At 42.7% G+C, this 21,672-nt stretch overlaps 1 long non-coding RNA gene across 1 annotated transcript; it reads left to right on the top strand.

Moving 5' to 3' along the window:
* Positions 1-214: 214 nt before the first annotated feature.
* LOC107308823 lies at positions 215-21,213 on the top strand. Its single transcript, XR_001552934.2, has 3 exons — positions 215-441; positions 20,066-20,236; positions 21,147-21,213. It is a non-coding gene; the product is annotated as an uncharacterized LOC107308823 (long non-coding RNA).
* The last annotated feature ends 459 nt before the right edge of the window (positions 21,214-21,672 follow it).

Genomic DNA, 21,672 nt, shown 5'->3' with positions numbered 1-21,672 from the left:
ATCAACATGATTATGGAATCACAAGTAAGGCTGGAAGATCACCAAGTCCAACCTCAACCCACCCTGCTGTGCCCAGTGACCTGTGTCTTCAAGTGCCACATCTCCAGGTTCTGGAACACCCAGGGATGGTGACTGCCATCACAATGAACACCCATTATCAGCTAGACAGAGAGTTGGGTGAACAAGGTATGTGGCTGTTGGTACTGTCCTAGAGGCTGGTGTGGAGCAGCTGCTCCAGCTTTTAGACTATGGACTGTGAAGCTTGGATGCTTCATGCTTGAACAGCCAGATGATAAACAAGTGTAGAGATTTTACTCTGGTCAAATCTTAATGTATAATTTTGTTTCTGTTACAGCCAGAAGTGCTTAGAAACTCCTGAGTATCCTGCCTGAGACCCAAGTGATGTTTTCCACGTCATGTCAGTGGGAGAAGACGCAGCAGGTATCACACAAAACAATATTGTTGTCCTTAATTCCTCATTGAGACAACTGTTATTTACAGCTAAGCATGCTTTTAAGGTAAATCAGGCCTTTTACATGTGTGGTTTGTAAGGTCTTTGCTTGTCTCTTACTGTGTGTAAAGTTGGGGACTCCATCATTAATACGGACATGATTAGTGAACATGGAGGAATGGGTTGATGGTTTGAGTTGATCTTGGAGGTCTTTCCCAACCTTTTTGTTTCTGTGATTAAGAAGCTGAGAAGTAATGCTAGGGAGATTGCAATTACAAATAGATTTTACTTGAGAAGGCTTTTTTGGCTCACACAGAGCAGAACAAGATCGTGTTGTGTCTTAATGTGACTTCATAATCCAGTGTCTGTTTGTGGCAGTGATGAGCTGAGCCTGAAATAGCTGGAACTTAAACATATTTCTGCATGAGAGTGTGAATGTCCCTGGTGGAATGGCTGAATCCTGGTAATAAACAGGGCACTCTGCAGCCCTCAGACGGGTGGTGTAAGGAGCTTTTTCAGGCAATTAAGTAATTGAACTAAAGCCTCATAATAGCTGTCTGTTTCCAAAGCCAGTGCTTTGAAACCACTGGTTTACTCCTTACGGAAGGAAATGGAGCAAGTGTTGAAGCCAGCCTCCAAACGGGCTGTATTTAACTTTTAATGTGGCAGACAGTGGCAGTGGTATCCCTTTGCCTCTGGCTGTGTGTGAGCAATATCAAACCTCAGCCTGGTACAGGGAAAAACTAATTTCATAACTGTGCTAGTCATTGGTTTAACAGCTGGGCTTTGCAGAGTAAATATTGCTTGGCTTCCACACCAGCATGTCTGCAGCTCAGCACGGGGCTTCTGCTGGGGCTGCTGGTGTTGCTCATCCGTGCATCCCAGCTCAATGGGGCTTTGCCCAGCAGCCCAGCTCCTTGTGAAAGCAGCACAGCATCCCCCTGCTCACTACTCAACCTGTGCTGCCACTGGTGAGCGCTTTGCCTCATCAAGGTAAATGCAGTGCTTGGGCCAGCTGTGTGTGAGCCAGGAGGCAACGACAGCAAAACAAGCACCCTGCATTCAAGCTGCCTCCTGTTTGAAGTGGAACAGTGTTGGCTTAATGGTTTAAAAGTTCAGCCTGGCTTCTGTCAAGTGGTTTAATTTTAAACCCGCAGATTTTAACCCTTTTATGATTTGGCAGTAGGGGAGTTAAAAGTATTCAACACCAAAAATTAAGAAACTTGTGTTTGGGCATGAATTTGATTTTTTTCTGATTGTTTGTTAAGACTTTAAGTAAATCCTGGATAATGCAGGCTGGGGGAAATAAGGACTGAAGATGGACAACTGGATGATGGTATCAGAAGCTCTTAGAGTGAGAGATAATGGCCTTAAGTTGCACCAGGGTAGTCTCAGGTTGGTTATTTGATCAGAGAAAGAGTGGTGATGTGTGGTGTCTGTACAGGCTGCCCAGGAGGTGGTTGGGTCACCATCCCTTGGGGTGTTCCAGAACTGTGGGGTTGTGGCACAGAGGGATGTGGTCAGTGGGCACAATGGGGTGGGTTGGGGTTGGATTTGGGGATCTTAGTGATCTTTTCCAACCTTAATGAATTTGAGTCTATAAGCTATCAATCTGTAGCATGTGGATGTGGTGCTGGGTGTACTGCTCTGGAAGGCCCTGCAAGAGCAGGGAGGGGGACCAGATGGACTCAGAAGTCCCTTCTGACCTCAACCAGTCTGTGATAGTATCTGAAAGGACTGCTTCAGTCATTCTGAGAAAGAAAGAAATACTCTGCAATCCTCTGATGTCTTCTGTGCAGCACATGTTGGCAATGTGCATGTACAGCAGAGAATGATATTTACAGCCAATAAGTTGCAAAGAGAGTCAGGAGATGGCAATTGCAGGTATGCAGCAATGCCAAAGGCTCCTGTCCATGTGAGAGCATCTCTGTTGTGCTTTCAAAGTACAACCAAGCAGCTGAATGCCAGGGGCTGGAAAAAGGAATCCACGGTTGGTGAAATAGTTTCCAGTACTTGAATTCTCCCTAGGAAGTGAATCTCTTGGGTTACCTCCATTCTTTTCCTTGTAATGTCACACAAGCTTGTATTTTTTCCTTTGATACACTATATTAAGCATTTAATGCTGAGTTTTTTATGGTATGCTGCACAGCAAATCCTGAAGGGCACGTCAGCTTTAACTCATCTCATGGCTTATACCATATACAATGGCAAGACTGTGGCATTGAATGCCCTGGAGGTGTTCAAGGCCAGGTTAGATGGGGCCCTGGGCAGCCTGCTCTGGTATTAAATGTGGAGGTTGGCAGCCCTGCCTGTGGCTGGGGGGTTGTAGCTTGATGATCCTTTCTATGATTCTGTGAGGACCTCAGAATTCATTTTTGTCTGTATGCAAAGTTGATAATTAAGAGAAATCTATATTCAGGTACAACTCGACAAGGAACTTCCCCTGTGATCTTCCATGTGCACGGAAATGTTCTGTACCTGAGTTCTTGTATGGTTAACTGGTTGTTACAGTTCATCTTTTGCCTGTCCGTAAGAGACTTAACGGTAAACCTCTGGGACATGAGATCACCTGCTCATTTGTAAACATTCAGCAAAGCGGGTCTGTAGTATGAACAACAATAAGCTCAGCTGAGCTATTAGTGCGTTTTAATAAGCTTAGCATTTCTCTGAATGTGGCAGCGAAAGTCAAAATGAATTCCTAAAATTGGCCCTGCTCTTTGCACAGGACTCCCACAACTTGTGATGCACGTTTTTTTCCCCATTCATTGCTCTTTTCCATGCAGCATTTGATACTGAAGGAAAGCTTGTATATTGAAAGATGACTTGTGAATTAGCGTTGCAGAAGAGCAATGAAAATCTTATGTGATCAAGCAGTAGTGCTAATATTTGTCTTCAGACTATTTTCTACTCCTGTGTGAGCTAGCTTTGGCTCTTCAGATGTCTAGTGATCGTGTTGGGTTTTATGCAGTTGTAGCTGTGGAAAAGAGGAGAATTTGTTTCACTGGACTCCCAAGAAGTATTTTATAGAGGAAGAACTTTCTCTTGGACAATAGATGTTCCCATTGCACTGAGATTCCAGAAAGAATCACTTTATGATGAAGTTCATCTCTCTTTCAAGACTGATATGTAGCCAGGATTCCTTCTGTTTGGTCTTAGAAATGTAACCAAGGTACATGGGTTGTCATCCTGGGTCTCCCATGTGATTGTTGCAAGTGTCATGGAGACATACAGGCACTAATAGTCTTTCTTCTGGCTCAGACAGATGCTATCAGTGTCAGAACTATCACCTACTGCTTCCACAGCTGCCTACAGAATGCTGTGCATGGTAGTTATATCCCACTCCTCTTCCCTCCCACCCAAGGGATGGGGAGCTGTGATGCCCTACTGTCTCCTCACCTTCCTTGTTCTCATCTTTCCAATATCCATTCAGCCTCCTCCAAACAGAATCAGGTAAACACAGAATCAGACAGTCACTTAAGTTGGAAGGACCTTCAAGAACATCAGGTCCAGCCATCAGCTTGACCTACTGAGTCCCATCACTAAGCCATGTTCCTTAGTGCCACATCCACATATCTCTTAAATACCTTCAGGGATGGGGATACCAGCACCATCCTGGGCAGCTCATTCCAACACCTGAGCACCTTTCATACAATCTCTTAAATACTTGTCAGCATTTCACAGGTTCCATTCCAATGCTTGACTACCCTCTCTGCAAAGTGGTTTTTCCAAATCTCCAATCTAAATTTTCCCTAGCACAGCCTGAGGCTGTTTCCTCACATCCCATTGTTTGTCACCTCAGAAAAGAAACTGACCCCCACCTCACTACAATGTCCTTCTGGGTCATTGTAGAGAGTGATGAGGTGAAATAGGATTTTTTCTTAAAAATGCCAGTCCCCAAATTTTGGTGATTAAGTGAGAATATGATTTATTTTTTTTTTAACCCATGTCCAAAATTACGGGATTTGATTTGCTTTCAGAACAATGCACACTTCTTCGAGACCACAAAGGCAAATCAGGGTGTTGATATGTGTTAAAGATCTTTCTCCTGTTTCTAATAATTCTAAGACAGGTTCAGAGTTCAGATGCTGGTGGTCCTGTGCTCCTTCTTTAACGGATCGATGGAGGGCTGGGTTTGCAGGTGGACACTTCAGTGCCCCATCCTCCCCTCTGCAGTGAAATTCGGCTTTGTTCCAACTTACGCTTTGTCAGTCTCAAAGAATTAAGTGCAATAGGTGACCTGGGAGCGTGTTACCACTGCTCAGCAATCCCTCTCACTTCAGCACGACACTTCATCAGGCGTTTGAGTCCCAACGCACACTTGAAGCATACCCTAAATCTTAAAGCGTTTCAGCATTCTGCTGACTCAGGGTGAGATTTAATACCAAAGCCCGGCTTTTAGATCGTGCTTTCCACAAATATTACATCGTGGGGTTTTCAGACATCATTTTGATAAATGAGAGATGGGAAAACTGAGGTATTGGGTGGTCCAATAGCTTGTGTAGAGGTGCAGAGCAATGCTACGGCCAAATGAATAATGAAGTCCTTGCTTACACCCCACTGCATTAGTCACCAGATCCAACAAGTCCTACCAACACTTGGGGCAGGGATGAGAAGCTTTTCTCTGGAAGGATTTGCTCTGCCTAAGGCCAGACACATAGGATTGCTCTGAGAGAGACTCCCAGAGCAATTGAGAAAGCATAACTATTTGTGCACTTATTCTGCTAACCTACTTTTTTAAGCTCACCCTAAATCTGAAGGAACTTTGCCTCTGTATAAGCAATGCTATAGAAGACTGAGAGATCCAGATTTGCCTTTGGAAATGCTCCTGGGGGACCTTGGACATACAGGGTATATTTCCATGCTTTGCTAAGCATTGCATGGCCATCACTCTGTTGCTTTCAGTGAGGACTTTAAGGCCCATGGTTGACATGGAACACAACAGGACCTCACTTTTAGGATTTATTGTTGTATTTATGTTCTTAGCTTACTGGTGCAAACTGAGGGCTGTGTTCTTCTCTTTTACATCAAGCTCCCTCCCTGTAGTGGCTGCAAGTCACCCCAACAAATGATTTTCTAGCCTGCTTCGATAAATCTACAGAAATACAAACCATTGTGGTTTCTGCTCAGGAAATGAGAGCATTCCATCGTTCTCCACACTAGCAGGGAAATGCAAGCTGGTCAGCAGGACCAGCATCCCCAGGTGCCTCCTCAGCCCCGCTGATGGCCAGGGCTGAAACAGCATCCGTGCAGGCTGGATGGAAACCACTTAATGAAGTTTACAGTGTCATCCAGATGGGCGGCTCAGGCACTCTGCAGCAAATGAAGGGTTTTTGACTTTCTGCCCATGGCAGGTGGAAAGAATTTGCACTCAGATCTTAGTAACAGATGCCCTTCTCCCTCATGATTTTCTTTGCATGCTCAGGAAGGTGTTTTCGGCTAATGTTTGGTATGTTGTCCCCTCGGGATTCCAGTTGCTTTTATTATAATAGGATTTTAATTTTAGCTTCTAATGTGAAATTATGCTGGTCTCCAGGTACATGAGAAAATAATTTCCACACCAGCTCTCTTCCATAATTTGGGCTGCAGCTGGGCTGGATAGGGGAGAAAGGAGGCCAAGAGCAAAGAATGTGGAGCCAGGGCTGACAGAGTGCAAGAGGTGAACTGCATGGCTGATGGCACTTCAGCATCACTTCCTGAAACCTCCATCCCCAGAGGCATAAATACCCACTTCTAGTAAAAGTGTTCAATCTTTCTGCTGACCTGAAGGATTGTTCCGTGCTGGGTCATGAAGAATGGGGAATGATCCTTAATGATGCAAACAGCTGGGCTATAGACCTGGGTTCCTCCAACCTCATAACCATTTAGATGTTGAAATTAAGGACATGGTTTAGTGAGGAAATATAGTTGGTGGGTTGTTTTTTGGACTGGATGATCTTGGAGGTCTTTTACGATCTTGGTGATCCTTTAATTCGATTCTGTGATTCTATGATTCAGTGCAGATGCTTAAATGAAGAAACTACATGATAGCTATTGTGTCTATATGGATACTGTATGGGGAATAGATGGAGAGTAACAGCCCCTGGGAGCAATTCGTCCTGTCCTACAAAGGGGAAGGACTGAACTCTAGTTGCAGCTGTCTCTTTCCATCAACTACAAAGAGCCCATAGCCCTAAGCCTACAAATTATATGAGATAATTTGAACCTAAGCAGATAAATAGTGCAGAATTGGGCTTTTGAGCTGAAGCAGAGGTGCTTAGATTCACAGCGAAAAGATGCTGCAAAGGTCTCCCAAGATTGCTCTATAAGTAATACATCCTATTTATTCCCATGGAAGCTACAAAGAATGCAATAACACTATTTGACAGCACAGATTCTCAGCTACAAAACACTGTTTTTCAATGTAGTTGCCACCATTAGCTCTACATTTTCTCCAACAATGAACACGAGCTCTCCATCTTGTGATGTGACGGCTGTACATGGCTGTCCAAAATGCGCCTTGTCTTTCACATTGCTGCCACCACAGCTGAAACGCACCACCCACCACCATGCTGTGCTCACATCCACTGTTTGGTTTCCATAAATGTTAGCAGGAGTTGGTGGATGTCAACAGTTGCAATATTATCTACGTGGAGGTGTCTAATTCCACTCCTTTCATACGCACTTCAGATGCCATTTTGTCAGGTTGTCTCTCTGCTGCCACCTGTCATACAAAAATATAGTGGATTTTTGTTGTGAAGATTCATCCTCCATTACCATCCCACCAACATCCACCGCTGACGTCATGGGCCAACATAATAAAACAGGAAGCATCGCTTTCAAAGCAGCCCTCGTCATCAGTGCTCAGTGCAGTTGATGTTTCAAAGACTTGGCCTCAAAATCAAAAGGGAGCTCAGAATTCTGAAAAAAATTAATATTTCAGGCTGATGTAATGCGCTCAGACTAATTCCCAGCTAATAATGCAAGCGCAATGTACGTTTACAGTCACTTTTACATTTCTCACTCTGATTAAATAAAATAAAAATCTGTGAGTTTACTGAAATACAAAAACCACATCAAATGAGTTGAAGCTCACCATTACTATTGTTTACACTGGCCAAAAAAATCACTTCTGGTGTCTTGAATGAATCCAGAAAAGCTATAAAGGACTGTGTATACTCAGCTCGATCTGAATCAACACTGTAATGTAAGAAGTCCCGGAAAGAGTGATGGATAGCTCAACAGGACACAAAACCACAACGCTGATTACTTCACTGTAACTAATACACCAGTATCCCTATTTATCCTGACAGTCAAATATACAACCTGAAATTAAAACATACACCAGTGGCATCAGAACATGTTATAAAAGCCTCATAAAATAAGAATAAAAATCCATTGGTTGAATGATTTTCCAAAAAATAAAATTGCTGTTGTTTTTGACCCAGTTCAGTTGTCAAAGATTTCAGGATTTCTGTCACCCAAGGTTGACATGTCCAATGGAGGTGAAACACAACTCTTTATTTCCTGACATGTTTTAAGGAGAGCTTTCAAAATCTTGGCTGTTTGAGGTTTTCTTTTAAGAAAAATCATAGAATCATAGAATCACCAAGGTTGGAAAAGACCTAAAAGATCATTCAGTCCAATCATCCACCTACCACCAATAGTTCCCACTAAACCATGTCCCTCAACACAACATCTATTCATTCCTTAAATACCCCCAGGGTTGGTGACTCCACCACCTCCCTGGGCAGTCCATTCCAGTGCCTGACCACCCTTACTGTGAAGTATGGATATATTTCAGTAGCAATTTTAGACTAGGGGATTTTAAATAAAAATCAGTGAACGCATCTTGTGTCTCACATTGTCAGTTGCACACTCCATAATCTCAAAGTTCTGAGGTCTGTAGGTCCATGTGGTTCATGGATACCTGCAGGTCTGTCAATTTGTTTGTTCACATGTCATCTAGGAGGTCCTAGGCTCTTCATATTTTAGCTAAGTGAATTTTGGAGGCAAAGACATATTTGTCCAGATTCTCCCAGGCAACCTCGATGAGATCCATAATGTTCTACGGTCTATCTTTTCACATCCTTTTCTATCTTAACTTACTTTAAATTCACAAAGAAAGAAAGAATATCATCTCCCCCTGTGGCCCTCTCCAAATGCCACTCCTATCAACCTCAGATCTCTGTGACTGCCTTTGACCCGCATTCTTTATTCATCCCATGATTTTTTTTTTTGATGCATTTAAAGCAGCTTGGTTTAACATGTGCTGGAGCATGCAGCTGAACCAGAATGTTTCAATCATCTTGTGGTTTGGAGCTGGCTGGTTTAATGTTATAACCGAGGGCTCAATATGGAATCCATTGGAAAGCCTATAATAATGTTGGAACAAAACAGATGAGAATACCATTATTTTTGTCTGAATGACCCCCCAAATATATATATATATAAATAAATAAAATAGTATGAGGCAAACTCTAATCTAAGCTAGTACAGCTTGAAGCAAGGGGAGTCTTTCCCCAGATGGTTTGGAATCTTTAGGAGGGTAGGCTGGATAAAGGGTGGCACCTCTTTGGAAATGATGTTTTCTGCTCCACGTGCAATGTCCAGGAAGGTGAATGGAAATGAAATGTGTTTCATGTCAGGCCTCAATTACACAAGGACCTGAACTGTTTCCACATTGCGTTCCCTCCCCATTTTCTCCCTGCAGTGGGAGCATTGCTCTGTTTCCTCCTCCATACAGACCTACCATCCAAACAGTCCCTGCTGAGGTTCAATGCCTACACATACAGATCTGCAGTAAATCCACCTGCCTCCTCCCTTGGCTCCATGAAACACTTCATTTGCCTGAAGCTACAAAATTTTCTGTCTGTGCTTCAGCATTTGGTTTGCTGTGCAAGTTTCTGTGCTGTGCTGGCCTGCTCTGCTCCTCAGATCTTCTTTCTGCATCCCAGCCAGCTTGTGTCTTGGAGGGCTGTTTGGCAAGACATTTGAAAGCATTGAGTCAGTCTGCCTATAGAATTGGTGGCCTTCTTCCTCTGCAGCTCATGCTGCTGTGCTCCTTGCTTGGTTGCATGGTTCCAGATGAAGAACTGTCCTGGCTGCAACCTCAGCCAGGGGAAAATACTGAGTAGGAATATCCTACACTCTCACGATGTCCCTGATCCAGTGCCTCCTGCAGTCACCTGAGTGTTAGTGCTGGCATAGGGAACTTGCTAGCATTAAGAGAGAATGGAAGAAGCATCCCCATAGCTGTAGACCACTTAAAGCACTGTGAAACCAGAGGTTTTGTGTCACACCTAATTTGGCAGCAGAGGGAAGCCTTGCGCTTTCCCCCCTGCAGCCCCAGCCACGTGCTCCCTTGTGCTGGATCCACGAGGTGAGTGGGATCGATGAGCTGATCTGATGGGAACCTCTTCGCTTTTCTGCCTGAGCTGCCTGTTACTCTGATTTACCATGTGGCTACACAATGGTTACGAGGGTGTCAAAACCACACAGCTGGAAAAGGAGAAGGGGGAACATCCCTGCCCACAGGAGCCTATAATTTAGTCTACATTCAACATAATATCAACCCACATCCCAGCATGCAGGCATGAGGACTGAAAACGCGTATCAGCTGGCTGAAGCGATGATGGAAGAAGGGAGATTGACAGCACTGTGCTCACAGTGAGCAGTTAAGTCAGGCCATGAAGCTGACACAGTGATTCCAGTTGTTACCCACAGATCCCCCACAGCCATATGCCCCAGAAGTACAATACTGACCCAACCTATTTGTTTTCTCACCTGGGTCATTGAATGCACAACGTAAGTGGAAAACAAGCTGGAACTCATGGGACAGAACTTGGTCTTCCTCTTGGCCAGCACTCAGCCAAGTTCAAAAGGCCAGGCAATAAATGAGCCAGAGCACAGTCAGCCCACCCAAATACTTTCAATTTGCTTATATTGATGTGGTGCTCTGTGCCAGGGGACTGTGGTAGTTTGCCCATGAGGTGTCCAGGTGTCCATATCTTTGGAACATGGAATGAAGCAAGAAAAGGTACAAAACCAACCACACCCAGATAAGCCAGCAATGTGACTTTTAGTAGCAGAATCACTCTTGACCATTTCACTGTTCCATTTTCTGGGATTTCCCTAAAGAATTAAGCCAGACCCACAAGCAGAAAGATATGAGAGAACCAGCAGTCCTCAGAGCTGCAGCAAAACCAGAGCTGGAAGGGTGTGTTGAGCTGATTTACTGTGATGAAGCAGACTGCAGGGCAAAACAAGAGACTTTCCACGCCAGATCCAGGTCCTGTGAATAACAGTGTAGTTTATGGCTGGGATTCCCTATATCAGGCTGAGGCTCTAAAGGCCTGTGTTATATTCCCAGATTTTCTTCGTCATGGGTAATGACAGACAAATAATTGGGCTTTGCCAGAAATTGGACTGGGCTCTGCACTTCTCTCTGCTTCAATTTCCTCATCTGCAAACCGGGGATAATATTACTTCATTATGGTGCTGGGATCATATAGCATTATTAGGTCTGTAAATCGCTCGCTGATCCATCTGTTCTCAGCACATTACAGGCAACCATATGGCTGTTGGTTGCATTTGACTCAGCCCCTCATCTCCCATTCATCTCAGCCTGCACTGCACAAACCACCACTTGGGGCTGCCTTCAGAGTCAGTGGGGAGAAATAGGAACTTTTAAGGCATGATTCTTCCAACCTTGTTTATATGGTTGCTACTGGATGAGGAAGTCCACAACTCGTCCAACGAATCCTACCCTAGCTATTGCCATGGGATGCAGTTGGAGCAGATCGTGGCCACTTATGATCAGGGTAAAGCTGGAGCAAGAGAGACTTGTACCTTTCTGTCTATGCTTCAAGCTGATTTTTATTGTTGATAAAACTCCTTCAGTTTAAGAAAATATACGATTTTACACATACTGACTGTACTATCCATCAGGGCAGGGTGGATCAGGGATATGTTTACTCAGCTTTTCTGTCTGATTGCCTTTCTTGATGTAAATTAATGCAGAACTGAGTAAACCAAAGGTGATTTTTGATTAAATTGGTTGAGAGGAATGATTATTTTCTTTCTTTTCCTAATTTTTTTGGATTATTTTGTTTCCATTGAAAGAGAAAATTTTAAAAGATTTTGTCTCTTTCTTTCAGAGAAAAGATCTACTTGTACTTTTGATTCTTCTGACTGTAAGTTTTAATCATCCAAAAATGGCACATGGTTTATAATCAGACCTTTTTGCTTGGATACAGTGAATGATTACGCCACGTAAAATCTGCATTTGATTTATGGATATGCAACTGATTGAACAGTGAAGGCAATTTCTCCTTTCTGAGTGTGATTCCTCTGTATTATCCATCCTATTGCAAGTAATGACCTGAAGATGACAAAGCAGAATGATGTCCTCCTTACCTAATTTTATGTATGTAAAGTTAAAGCTGCAACTCTGAGATATGATGAGTTGTTATTTCTTACCATTGACTACATAAAGGCTTAGGTGACCATTTCTGACTTGGAAGATCAATCCCACCTTCTGCTGAATTGAGGCAGAAATGACAGAAGTTAAATGCTGTCTTTAGAGAAAGATGTGTTTAATAAAATTACTAGAGACAGTTAATTAACTTGTCACATTCTCTATTCCTCATGTTGACATAGGGAAAAGCAGTAAAAGGAAGATAGCTGATTGGGATCTTGTGTCTTGGGAGACACATTGCACTTGGAGAAACAATTGTGCAAACCAAGAGAAAAGTGTCCTATTGATTTAACCAGTATGTTAATATTGGTTCTGATCTACCTCTGTCTCAGCATCTCCAAGGCTAGTAGTTGCCTGTCCAGCACCTTACACAAATCCAGGTCCAAAATGTCTATTCTTATCTATGTCTGTCTCTTCATCTCTATCTGTCGGTCTCTCATTATATCTCTGCCTCTCTACCCATCTATCTTGCTCCCAATATTTAATAAATTTCACCAGCCTTCTCATTAATTTTTTTTTTCCTTTTTTTTTTTTTCCCCTTCATTTCTGATGTAATTTGGCCCAAGATATTTCCTTGCAAGTGTGAAAGAAATACATTTTTTCCTATGATTTACATGTATTTAAAAAGAGGTGAAAAAACCCCTCAGCAGTCACAGCCAAAAAAAGGGGAAAAAATTACCCTGTTCCCAATGGGTGTTTATTAGCTCAGGTTTTCTCCGCCATTTGTTTTTATGGCAAGGTGAAAAATATGATGCATTCAGGAGCTTTGTTCTTTTTCTCCTGGCTTCCCTTCAGCCTACTGTCCCCCTTGGATTCTTTTCCCTAATGGATCTCCGAAATAATAACCTGTGGGCATTTGCTGCAATAAAGTACAAAAACCTTGTTGCAAATGAGTCCAACTCCAAGAGAGAAGCCAAAACCAACTTGAAATGAGAATTTTCTCACTCTGTGAATTTGCTATACTTGGAACTGGCAAATAATAAATTGAACAGTATGTGGAAAAACATGCAACCCTGAGGATATAGGAGAATGGCTGGCATGTGGTGAGAACATGGGACTAATACTCTGTGGGTTTCCAGCCTGTTTCCTCTGCCTTTTGGTTGTGTTTTGCAAGCTTGACTCACTCTAGGAAGTGCTTATCCACATCAGGATAAGAGAGGAGGTGTAGCAGCTAAGCAACTGGAGGATACATGCATCTCTTGAATTCAAGCTTATCTTGACGATAACTATCAAGGCCATTGCTATAAGCCGTAATGGCAGACAAGTTTTCCAGAGGACAGGTCAACCCACCTGCAAACCTACTGAGGCTATGTGCCACCAATAGCCTTTAATGGCTTTAAGAATTGATGGAAACAAAGGGAATTTCTGCCTTCTTTTATAAATACGTTCCTCCATCTCCTTATCTCATACCACTTCAGACCCTCGAATGACAGGTAATTCTTAGTGTCTACATTCCTCATCTATCATCCATATTTTGAAGCAACAATTTTGGCTTCAAGAAACAAGAATTATTATTTTCCTTTTGCTCAGTGTTTTTTTTTTTTTTGCATGTTAAAATCAGTTTGGCATCCAGGTGTTAAAGCTGTTTTGTGGATTTCAGTAGATATTCTGTGTTATCATCCTCAGGTTAGGGGGGAAAAAAGTCAAGATGCTGGAATTTCTACCTAGCTCCCAACAGTCAGAATCCACTGTGTTGTTGTTTGAGGATCCAATCCAGAACTGCTTGCGTAGTCACTTCCTTGAGATTATGAGCTCCTAAATCAGGGCTCTGCTTCCCACTCTGAGAAGAAATGTTCAAACCTTTCTCATTGTGATACACTGATGCATGAAGGATGTGCTCATGTACGTGTACCAGAATGGGCTGAGAATGTGCCAAGGAGGGAGCAGACCAGCTGAGCTATCTTAAATCTGCTTCAGTGCAAAGTTAATTGACTTAGTTCAAGGCATCAGGAGTGATGGTTTGCAACAGTGCTATTCATTGGAACGGTTTAATTCACAGACAGAAGAAATGGCTTCTACAATTGGTGCTGCTACATTTGCAAATGTTCTGTGACTATCTCCTGAACACATCTGTAGGTCTGAAATCCCATGTACTCTTTTGGTTGATAAAGAGCTGACTTCCTTTTCTTGGGAGCAGATTTATAAATCTTTATTGTTCCTATTGAAATCAGAGAGGTTTCGTCGTAGTGAAGCAGGACTTTATTGCTCAACAGAAGTAAAGTTTCCCACTGAACACAGAGCACAGTCAAATATACTGCTTGTAGTCAGTGAGAATGTCCAATCCAACTAAAAGTTTCAAAAAAGCCCCTTAGCCAAAGCCATATCATTCATTTAACTCCATTGCTTCGAAGCTCTCCACCCCACAAAACTGCCCTATAAGGAAGGTCAATCAATTTGCAGACGCAACTTGGGAGGTTTAGGCCCTGATTGATTGTAAACACCTGCTAATATTTTGAGTAGTTTTATTTTCTATTAATATTCCTTCTCCTTCCTTTCTCTTACTCCATCTTTTCTTAATTCCTTTTCTTCCTTTCTGGCAGCCTCAAAATGGTGATTGAAAAAATAAACACCAGGAAAGTAAGAGAACCTCGGGTAGACTGTGGAAGATGTTAAAAGCTGCAAAGTACCCATTTGCTGCGTGTAAGAATTTAATTGGTCCTATATAATTCTGATTCACTTCTTAAGTCTCACCCACTGGAACCCTAGCTATTAACATCAGCTCCCCTATGTCGGTAGCAAGCACTAGGAACTTCCTACAAGTATTTTAAGACAAGATTCTACAATGTTCTGAAGGGACAGTCCCACCAATAACATTAAATTTTGGATACGTTTCAAAAAGGTACTGAAATACACATCATATCCTTCCTTAGGATCAGAGTCCAGAGCAATTTCCTTCCCGTATTCCAATCCCATTCTATACATCCATTTAATACTAAATTTTCAATACATTGGTCCAATTCCTGCTCAAAAATCTTGTATTTAAGCTGCAGTGCCCTCTTCATTTCTTAATGTCCACAGTTTCCTATGGTCTGTTCAGTATTGCATGACTTCAAGCGGGTTCAGACCAGTCTTCCTCTCCCAGTTTAGACCACCTCCACTGGGGTAGACCTCATTTCCACTCTGCTATTGACTTCATTCTGCTGGATGATGTTCTCAGGCTTCTGTTCATCTAAATATTTTCTGGCTCTCCCATGTGAGAGTTCTCTATGTTGTCAAGCCTCACATGAGATTATTATCTAAGCTTTTGGCTATCATGCCGTGGTGTTGCAGTGTTGCCAGGGCAATAGCCCTTCCTCCCTGGCACCCCTTTCTATCAGTCTGTGGCTAGTTTCATTCTGTCTCTGGCTGCTGGCTGCCTTCTGGGTGCCAGGAGAAGATGTCTGCTCAAGCTCCTGTTTGGCAGTACCTTATCAAACTCTGATGCAGAGCATCAGTGCTTATTTGTCCAAGATTTTATCCTTCTCAAAATCAACATCCAGTTTCCAGAACTTTACTCTCGCCTGATCCTTTGAAAAGAAAATGACAGATTAATTTAATGTAACCAAGTATTAAGCATAACCTGGTCTGCTCACCTTTCTACTAAGGAAGTGGTTACCACAAACTGAAAGTCATCATTGCATGGGGCTGTCTTGTTACTAGCTTATTTCTGCTGGCCATTCATTAGTAGCATATTTCAACAATATCACTTTCTCTCATAATTTTAGTCTTTTCTTAGCATGATTTCCTCCAGTATTTTTCACTGTGGCTCTATTATAAACACATGAAGAATAACATCCACATTTTGCTTAGGTTAAAGTTAGCATGTTATTTTGAATCATTTAGTTCCCCTTCGTGATGTAAAATCAAGACAGAATATGAGGATATATATGTAATTCCTTGGTTAGGTGAAGCCTAATTCTGAATCTCTTTGGAAAATTTGGCATCAAGCTACAAGTACTGCAGTTTCCTTCAAGACATGGGATATCTAGGAGATGCTGTTGGGGAACATGGCTTTCCTATGCACTGCTAGCTCTTGTTTTTGAGTTTTGGATTTTTCTAGGTGATTCCTTTGTAACCACTCTGGCTATAGTCATTCTGTCATTATAGCTGATTGGCACTATAGGAGAGTTTATAGTATAGAATGTCCCAAGCTGGAAGAAATCCATGGGGATGGATGAGGCCTACTCCTGGCTCCACACCCCAAGGTGTTGTCCAGATTCTCCTTCAACTCCATCAGACTTAGTGCCATTACTGCTACCCTACTCAAGCAATTCAAGTTGCTCAAGTACAATCCTGGGTTGTGCAATTGTTTGCCACAAGGGAAAGCCACACACCTGAATTATGCAAATAGCATAAAAATGAGTAGGACTGGGTGCTCTTATGTATCTGCTATAAATCGTCAGCAAACTGGTTGACAAAAAGAAAATCTTCTCTGTGGTCAACCCAGTCTTCGTTTGGCTCCTCATGTGGTCACTGGACCTTTCCTTTGCAGTATTCAGTACCACCCACTTCAGGACACAAAGCACCAGGTGAGGCAGATTGCCCTTCTCACCCAAGCTGCCCAATCTCAAGACCATCAGGCTGTGCACCGTGGTTTGAAAACATTTTAAAGACCAAGATTCAAAGTTCAGGACCATATCCAGTATATCACTAAATCTCAGTGCTTGTTAAAGCCAGAATTTTTATATAGCCTCATATCTCCCTATCTGTTAAGGGTACCAAGAAAAAGATGAAAAATTTAGAATGTTCTTTTTGCAACCCCTCTATGCCACAGGGATAACAGAGATCAGCCACGGTTTCAAATTTAACAAGTGGGTTCCCTTCCATTTCTCTCATCTCTTGTCTTTTGAAACTTACCACTTCATTCTACTTAGCCTTAAATCACTTTCTTTTCTGTTCTTGACCTTGAGCTGTTGTTCCACTTAACTGTGAGCAAGGAAGAATAAAGAAGGTCACCATGGGATGTTTGGCAGAGCTCAGGATAAAATAAAAATAAAAGCAACAAACTGCTTTTTTAAGAGTCCTTTCCATGAGTCAGAATTTTATCTTAAAGAACATAATTGCTCAATTGTGGCTCAGGGTCTTATTAGCAGAAAAAAAAACCATGCTTCTTCACTAGTCAGCTCTCCTCCAGACTGCAGCAGCTGTGCCAACTTCATAGTGATACATCTGCAAAGGGGAACATTAATTATATGGTGCCTGTTTGTTATTAACACCCTGCTCTGATTGTGTACGGAGCTGGATGCAGAAAAGCTGTGTTAATGTCTCTATAATGGGGGCAGAGGTAGAAGGCAGGAGAGGGAAATGAGGGACAGACATGGTTGAGAAAATTCAATGGAACAAGTGGAACCAGCACTCCGCCCAAACAGGAGTGTACTCAGTGTGTACCAGAAGTGCTAATTCAAACAAACCCCCTTGAATGATTACATTCAGGTTGGATATTAGGAACAATTTCTTCTCCCAAAGAGTGGTGATGCAGTGGCACAACTGTCCAGGGAGGTGGTGGAGTCACCATGCCTGGAGGTGTTACAGAACCTGTGGGGATGTGGCACTGAGGGACGTGGTCAGTGGGCATAGGGGGGGTAGGGGGAAGATAGATTTAATGGTCTTAATGGTCTTTTCCAACTTTAGTGATTCTATGATTTTGTGATTTGGTCGTGCTTTATCTCTACTGTGACCCTGGAGAAGCAAACTATGAAAGCCAATAGTCCAGTGCTGTGTCCCATGATTAATCTTCCATGGATACTAAAGGCAAATAATGTGGTGGGAAAGGTATAATGATCTTGCTGTTGTTTTGGTTAACTGCCACAGTGCATTACTGTGGCCTTGGGTCATCCATGCTCACATTATTCTGTATGAGTAATATATTTTGTGTAGGACCTGAGCTGAAACCTGAATGGCTGGGAGCAGTTTTAAGTGCCCCATAATTGTCTTGGATTAGCTTCTTTTACCCTCTTTCTGACCCCTTAATTTCCCAGATTATAGTTTTGTACAACTCAGAACATATCGTGACATCAGCTGGGGTCATAACCAACAGATCTTTGTGGTGCGAAGGGAAAAAAATAACAAAGGAAAGAAAAAAGAGCAAGTATAGAAAAAAAATTATATTTGAGCATATACAAAATGAAATGTTTTGACTGAGAGGTGAGAAATGGGAAGAAACTTGCACAGTATGTGCAAAAACAAAACCCAAATGACCTTATCTATTCCTTAAATCATCGGGACACTTGGCTGATATACAGCCATAGTGCTGGGTGCTGATGTCAGCTTGTCCATCCTTCAAGGCAGGGCAGAGGGTCTATTGGACATAGAATTTCATTTTACAGAAGGTCTGCTTTGGAATGTGCTTGAACTCTTCAGTTCTTGACCGAGTTGAACTTTCTTTCTCTGTCCCAGTGGATATTTAAACATGACACAGAGTGTAATAGTTTTTATAAGGGAGAACCCACACTCAATAGATAAGATGTGTTTCTTGGTAGCAAAATAACAGGATTTCAGATCAGTCATAGGAGCCTTCCTCAGCCAAAACAAATATTTCAATCACCCAGCTATGAGAGGCTTCGTACTGGCAAATTCTCCTTTGCCTGGTTAGGGCTGCACACCCAGAGCTCAATTCATCTGCTTATGCATCAGAATTTGGGGTCATTTCAGGAACATTTTGGCTGCAGCAGCTGTTCCAGCACACCATCTCAGTATCCCAGAGATCCCAGCTCTCATCTATGGCTCATGTTAACTTACCACATACCCCAAGGTTTTTCCAAAGCTGTAGACATTTGGTGCTGGTAATTTCCCTGATCCCTGACACACTGAGCTATAGTTCAGTTGTCTAAGAAACAGCACTGAAAACAAGATAGAATTAGAATCATAGACTCGTTCGAGTTGGAAGGGACCCTTAAGAGCCATTTGGTCCAATTCCCCTGCAATAAACAGGGACACCCAGAACCAGATCAGGTAATCAGAGCCCCTTCCAGCCTGACCTTGAATGTCTCCAGGGACAGGTCATCAACCATCTCTTTGTGCAGAGATTATAACACTGAAGAGGATTTGAGACAACCATTTGGTCCCTGTGGCCAAGTCATGCTCCTGTAGAGACTGTGGAAGAGCATCTCAAGGATCTCCAGATACCTGTGTTCAAAACAGTGCAGCTTATCTAAACTATATTGGTTCTTCTGCCATCCTGAGATCCCTTCGACTCATCAGACTTAAGTCAATCATCTCAGCCAGCATACACAATAATTGGAGTATGTGACTTATTCCTTGCCTCACAGCTTAAAAAGGTAGAGCTAGTGAGCCCACTTCATAAACGGGGAGAAGGGTTTTACATTTTGTGTGTGTGGATCTGCATGATCTGGAATATGGCAGTATAAATAGTGATATAAGAAGTCTGATATCCAGGAAAAAAAAAATCTGTAGTAGAGAAAAATTTCCTAATCTCCATATTCCCACTCCAGTACTTTAATCATAAGTCCATCTTTCCTTTTATTCTTGTCTTATTCTGACAGATTTATACCAGTGTATATTTAGTAACCCGAGTAAATCACACTTGTATGGAAGTGAAAATGTTTTTTGGAAATTCCTGTGACCATAAGCATGGTCCTAGGGGAAAACAATTTGTTCTGAAGTGAAGCAGCTAACGGGGTTTTATTTATGTCACCTTTGTTAATAGGACCCTCATTATTCTGTAGCACGCTATGTTAATATGAGTGATCGATTTGAGACCTTATGCATGGCAGGTCTCCCTTCCCCTCCCCCTGTACAAACAGCTCCATTTCCAGACATACAAGGATGCCAAATGCACTCCCTTCTGTAGACAGCTGGACTTGCCAATTTTGCTGTCATTGCACTTTGTGGTCCCAAAGGTCATGGTTTTCAAACAGGGGCGGGTAGCAGATTTGGATGATGGAGGAGCCAATCTACCTCGTCACTCTGGCTTGGAGTCAGACAGATGGAATATTTCTGGAGATGTAGAAGTGATTATCTGCCTGCCAATTCATACCCATCAATGAAAGCTTCTGAAGGTCAGGCTGCAGGAAGAGGATTGGCCAACCTTGCACAAAGGGATATGATTGGGTTTAAGCATCATTTCACTTGGCAAAGTTCACCCCTTGGTCCACATCTACCCTAGAGATTGACTTCATCAAATAGAGGAGTGAGGGAACGCATTTCTGTATTCCTCTTAGATCAGAATTGGAGTCCAGCTGGGGATCTGAAGGCAGCTACAGTGGGTCTGGAGAATGGTGCTTTCCCAGATGAATTGTACCATGGATGTCTACACTGATGCTTGCATGGAGGTTATGTATTACATTGGACAAGCTGGATCCCAGCTCTCCTGACACCATCACATGTAACAGGTAGAAGCTGAGTCTCCCTCTGTACTGATTGTGCCTCTTAAGAGTAATACAGAAGACACCAGGGCAGAAAAACACAGCTATTGAACAGAACATAGGGACAGTATTGGCCTCAGACAGGAAATGGCACAGCTTGGCATTTTAAGTAGGCAAAGTCAGTATGGGTGATGCAGATTGCCAAGCCCAGATGTGTAAGCTGTGTCTCATATGACCTTGTAGTACATGCTTACCCATTCTAGGGGTACCCACCCCTAGAATCTTTGTTCTTCAGCTCAGCAATGGGGTACAAGGCTGATGTCCATCTAATTTGATTCTTATGGCTTGATTTTTTGTCATCTGGCTTGGTGACCAATCTGTTCTTGATGCTCAAAATTCCTGTGGCTTCTCTTTCCCTTACAAATATGGGACTCTTCAGTTTCAGCACTGGATAAGGGCACGTGCATTCAGGCTGACAGGGTTGGTGTCTTTAGAGGACATAGAAAACCTCACTTTGCTGACATGAATAACAGGGCTGTTGGACAACTAGTGCCTATCACCTACACCTGAATTGCAAAAAGCAGGTCACTGTGAGCTCTGCTGATCTCAGGAGGAAATGGAGTGGGGGGAAAGAGGAAGGAGGAGGGTTTAGTTCTTATCTCTCTTCTCTCCCACTTTTCCTTATCTCCAGGCCCTGTTTGTTTTTCCTAGTTGCGTACAGGTAGCTCCTCCAGTTTGTCATATTTTCCCCTTGAGCCCTTCCAGGTGTAAATGGAAAATGTAAGCATCTGCTGAACTGACTGGCAAAAAGGAAGCAATGAGGGGAGCTTATCTCTATTCAGCAAAAGCCTTTTTCAACAGTGTTCATTTTACTTCTGTGATGTGATTGATTGAGAACTTCATCCGGCTCTTATTGATGCTTCTCCTTTGTCTTCAGAGGTCTCAACTACCCAGGGCCATGATCAGGGCAAGAGCAAGGTAAGGAAATGTTTCTTCTTTTTTTGGTCACATTTAAACTGTTGGAGATGATGAACCTCCATGATGAAGGGAGGCATCAGAGCTATGTGAAGAGACAAGTCCACACTAAACATGTGACTATAATTGGAAAATAAGCTAGTTGATCCAGTGTGAGTACACTGTCCAGGTGCTTTTAAGCTATTTATTGATTTATTTATTATTTCCCACTTTGTTCAGTTTCCTTACAGCCTCCAGAAGATCTCATCTGGGGTCATCACTGTCTGACTGATTTGCCACTGAGAACACCTACAGAGGGAAATACTTTTCCCAAGTGGTTGTGGAAAGCCTAAAACTTGCAGAAGAGAATCTTTCATCTGGCTTTTCAGGGCCACTGGATAAGCTGACAGATGGTGTGCTTTTCTGAGTGTTTTGCTCCAATTTCGTCTCTTCCTTCCCAGCCCATGGGATGTATTCACATCACTGCCTCTCCCATGGACTATAATGAC

This window comes from Coturnix japonica, chromosome 2, assembly GCF_001577835.2.
Source record: "Coturnix japonica isolate 7356 chromosome 2, Coturnix japonica 2.1, whole genome shotgun sequence".
Taxonomy (NCBI): Eukaryota; Metazoa; Chordata; class Aves; order Galliformes; family Phasianidae; genus Coturnix; species Coturnix japonica.
The sequence above is the reverse complement of the archived record's forward strand: the minus strand, read 5'-3'. Positions and strand labels throughout refer to the sequence as shown.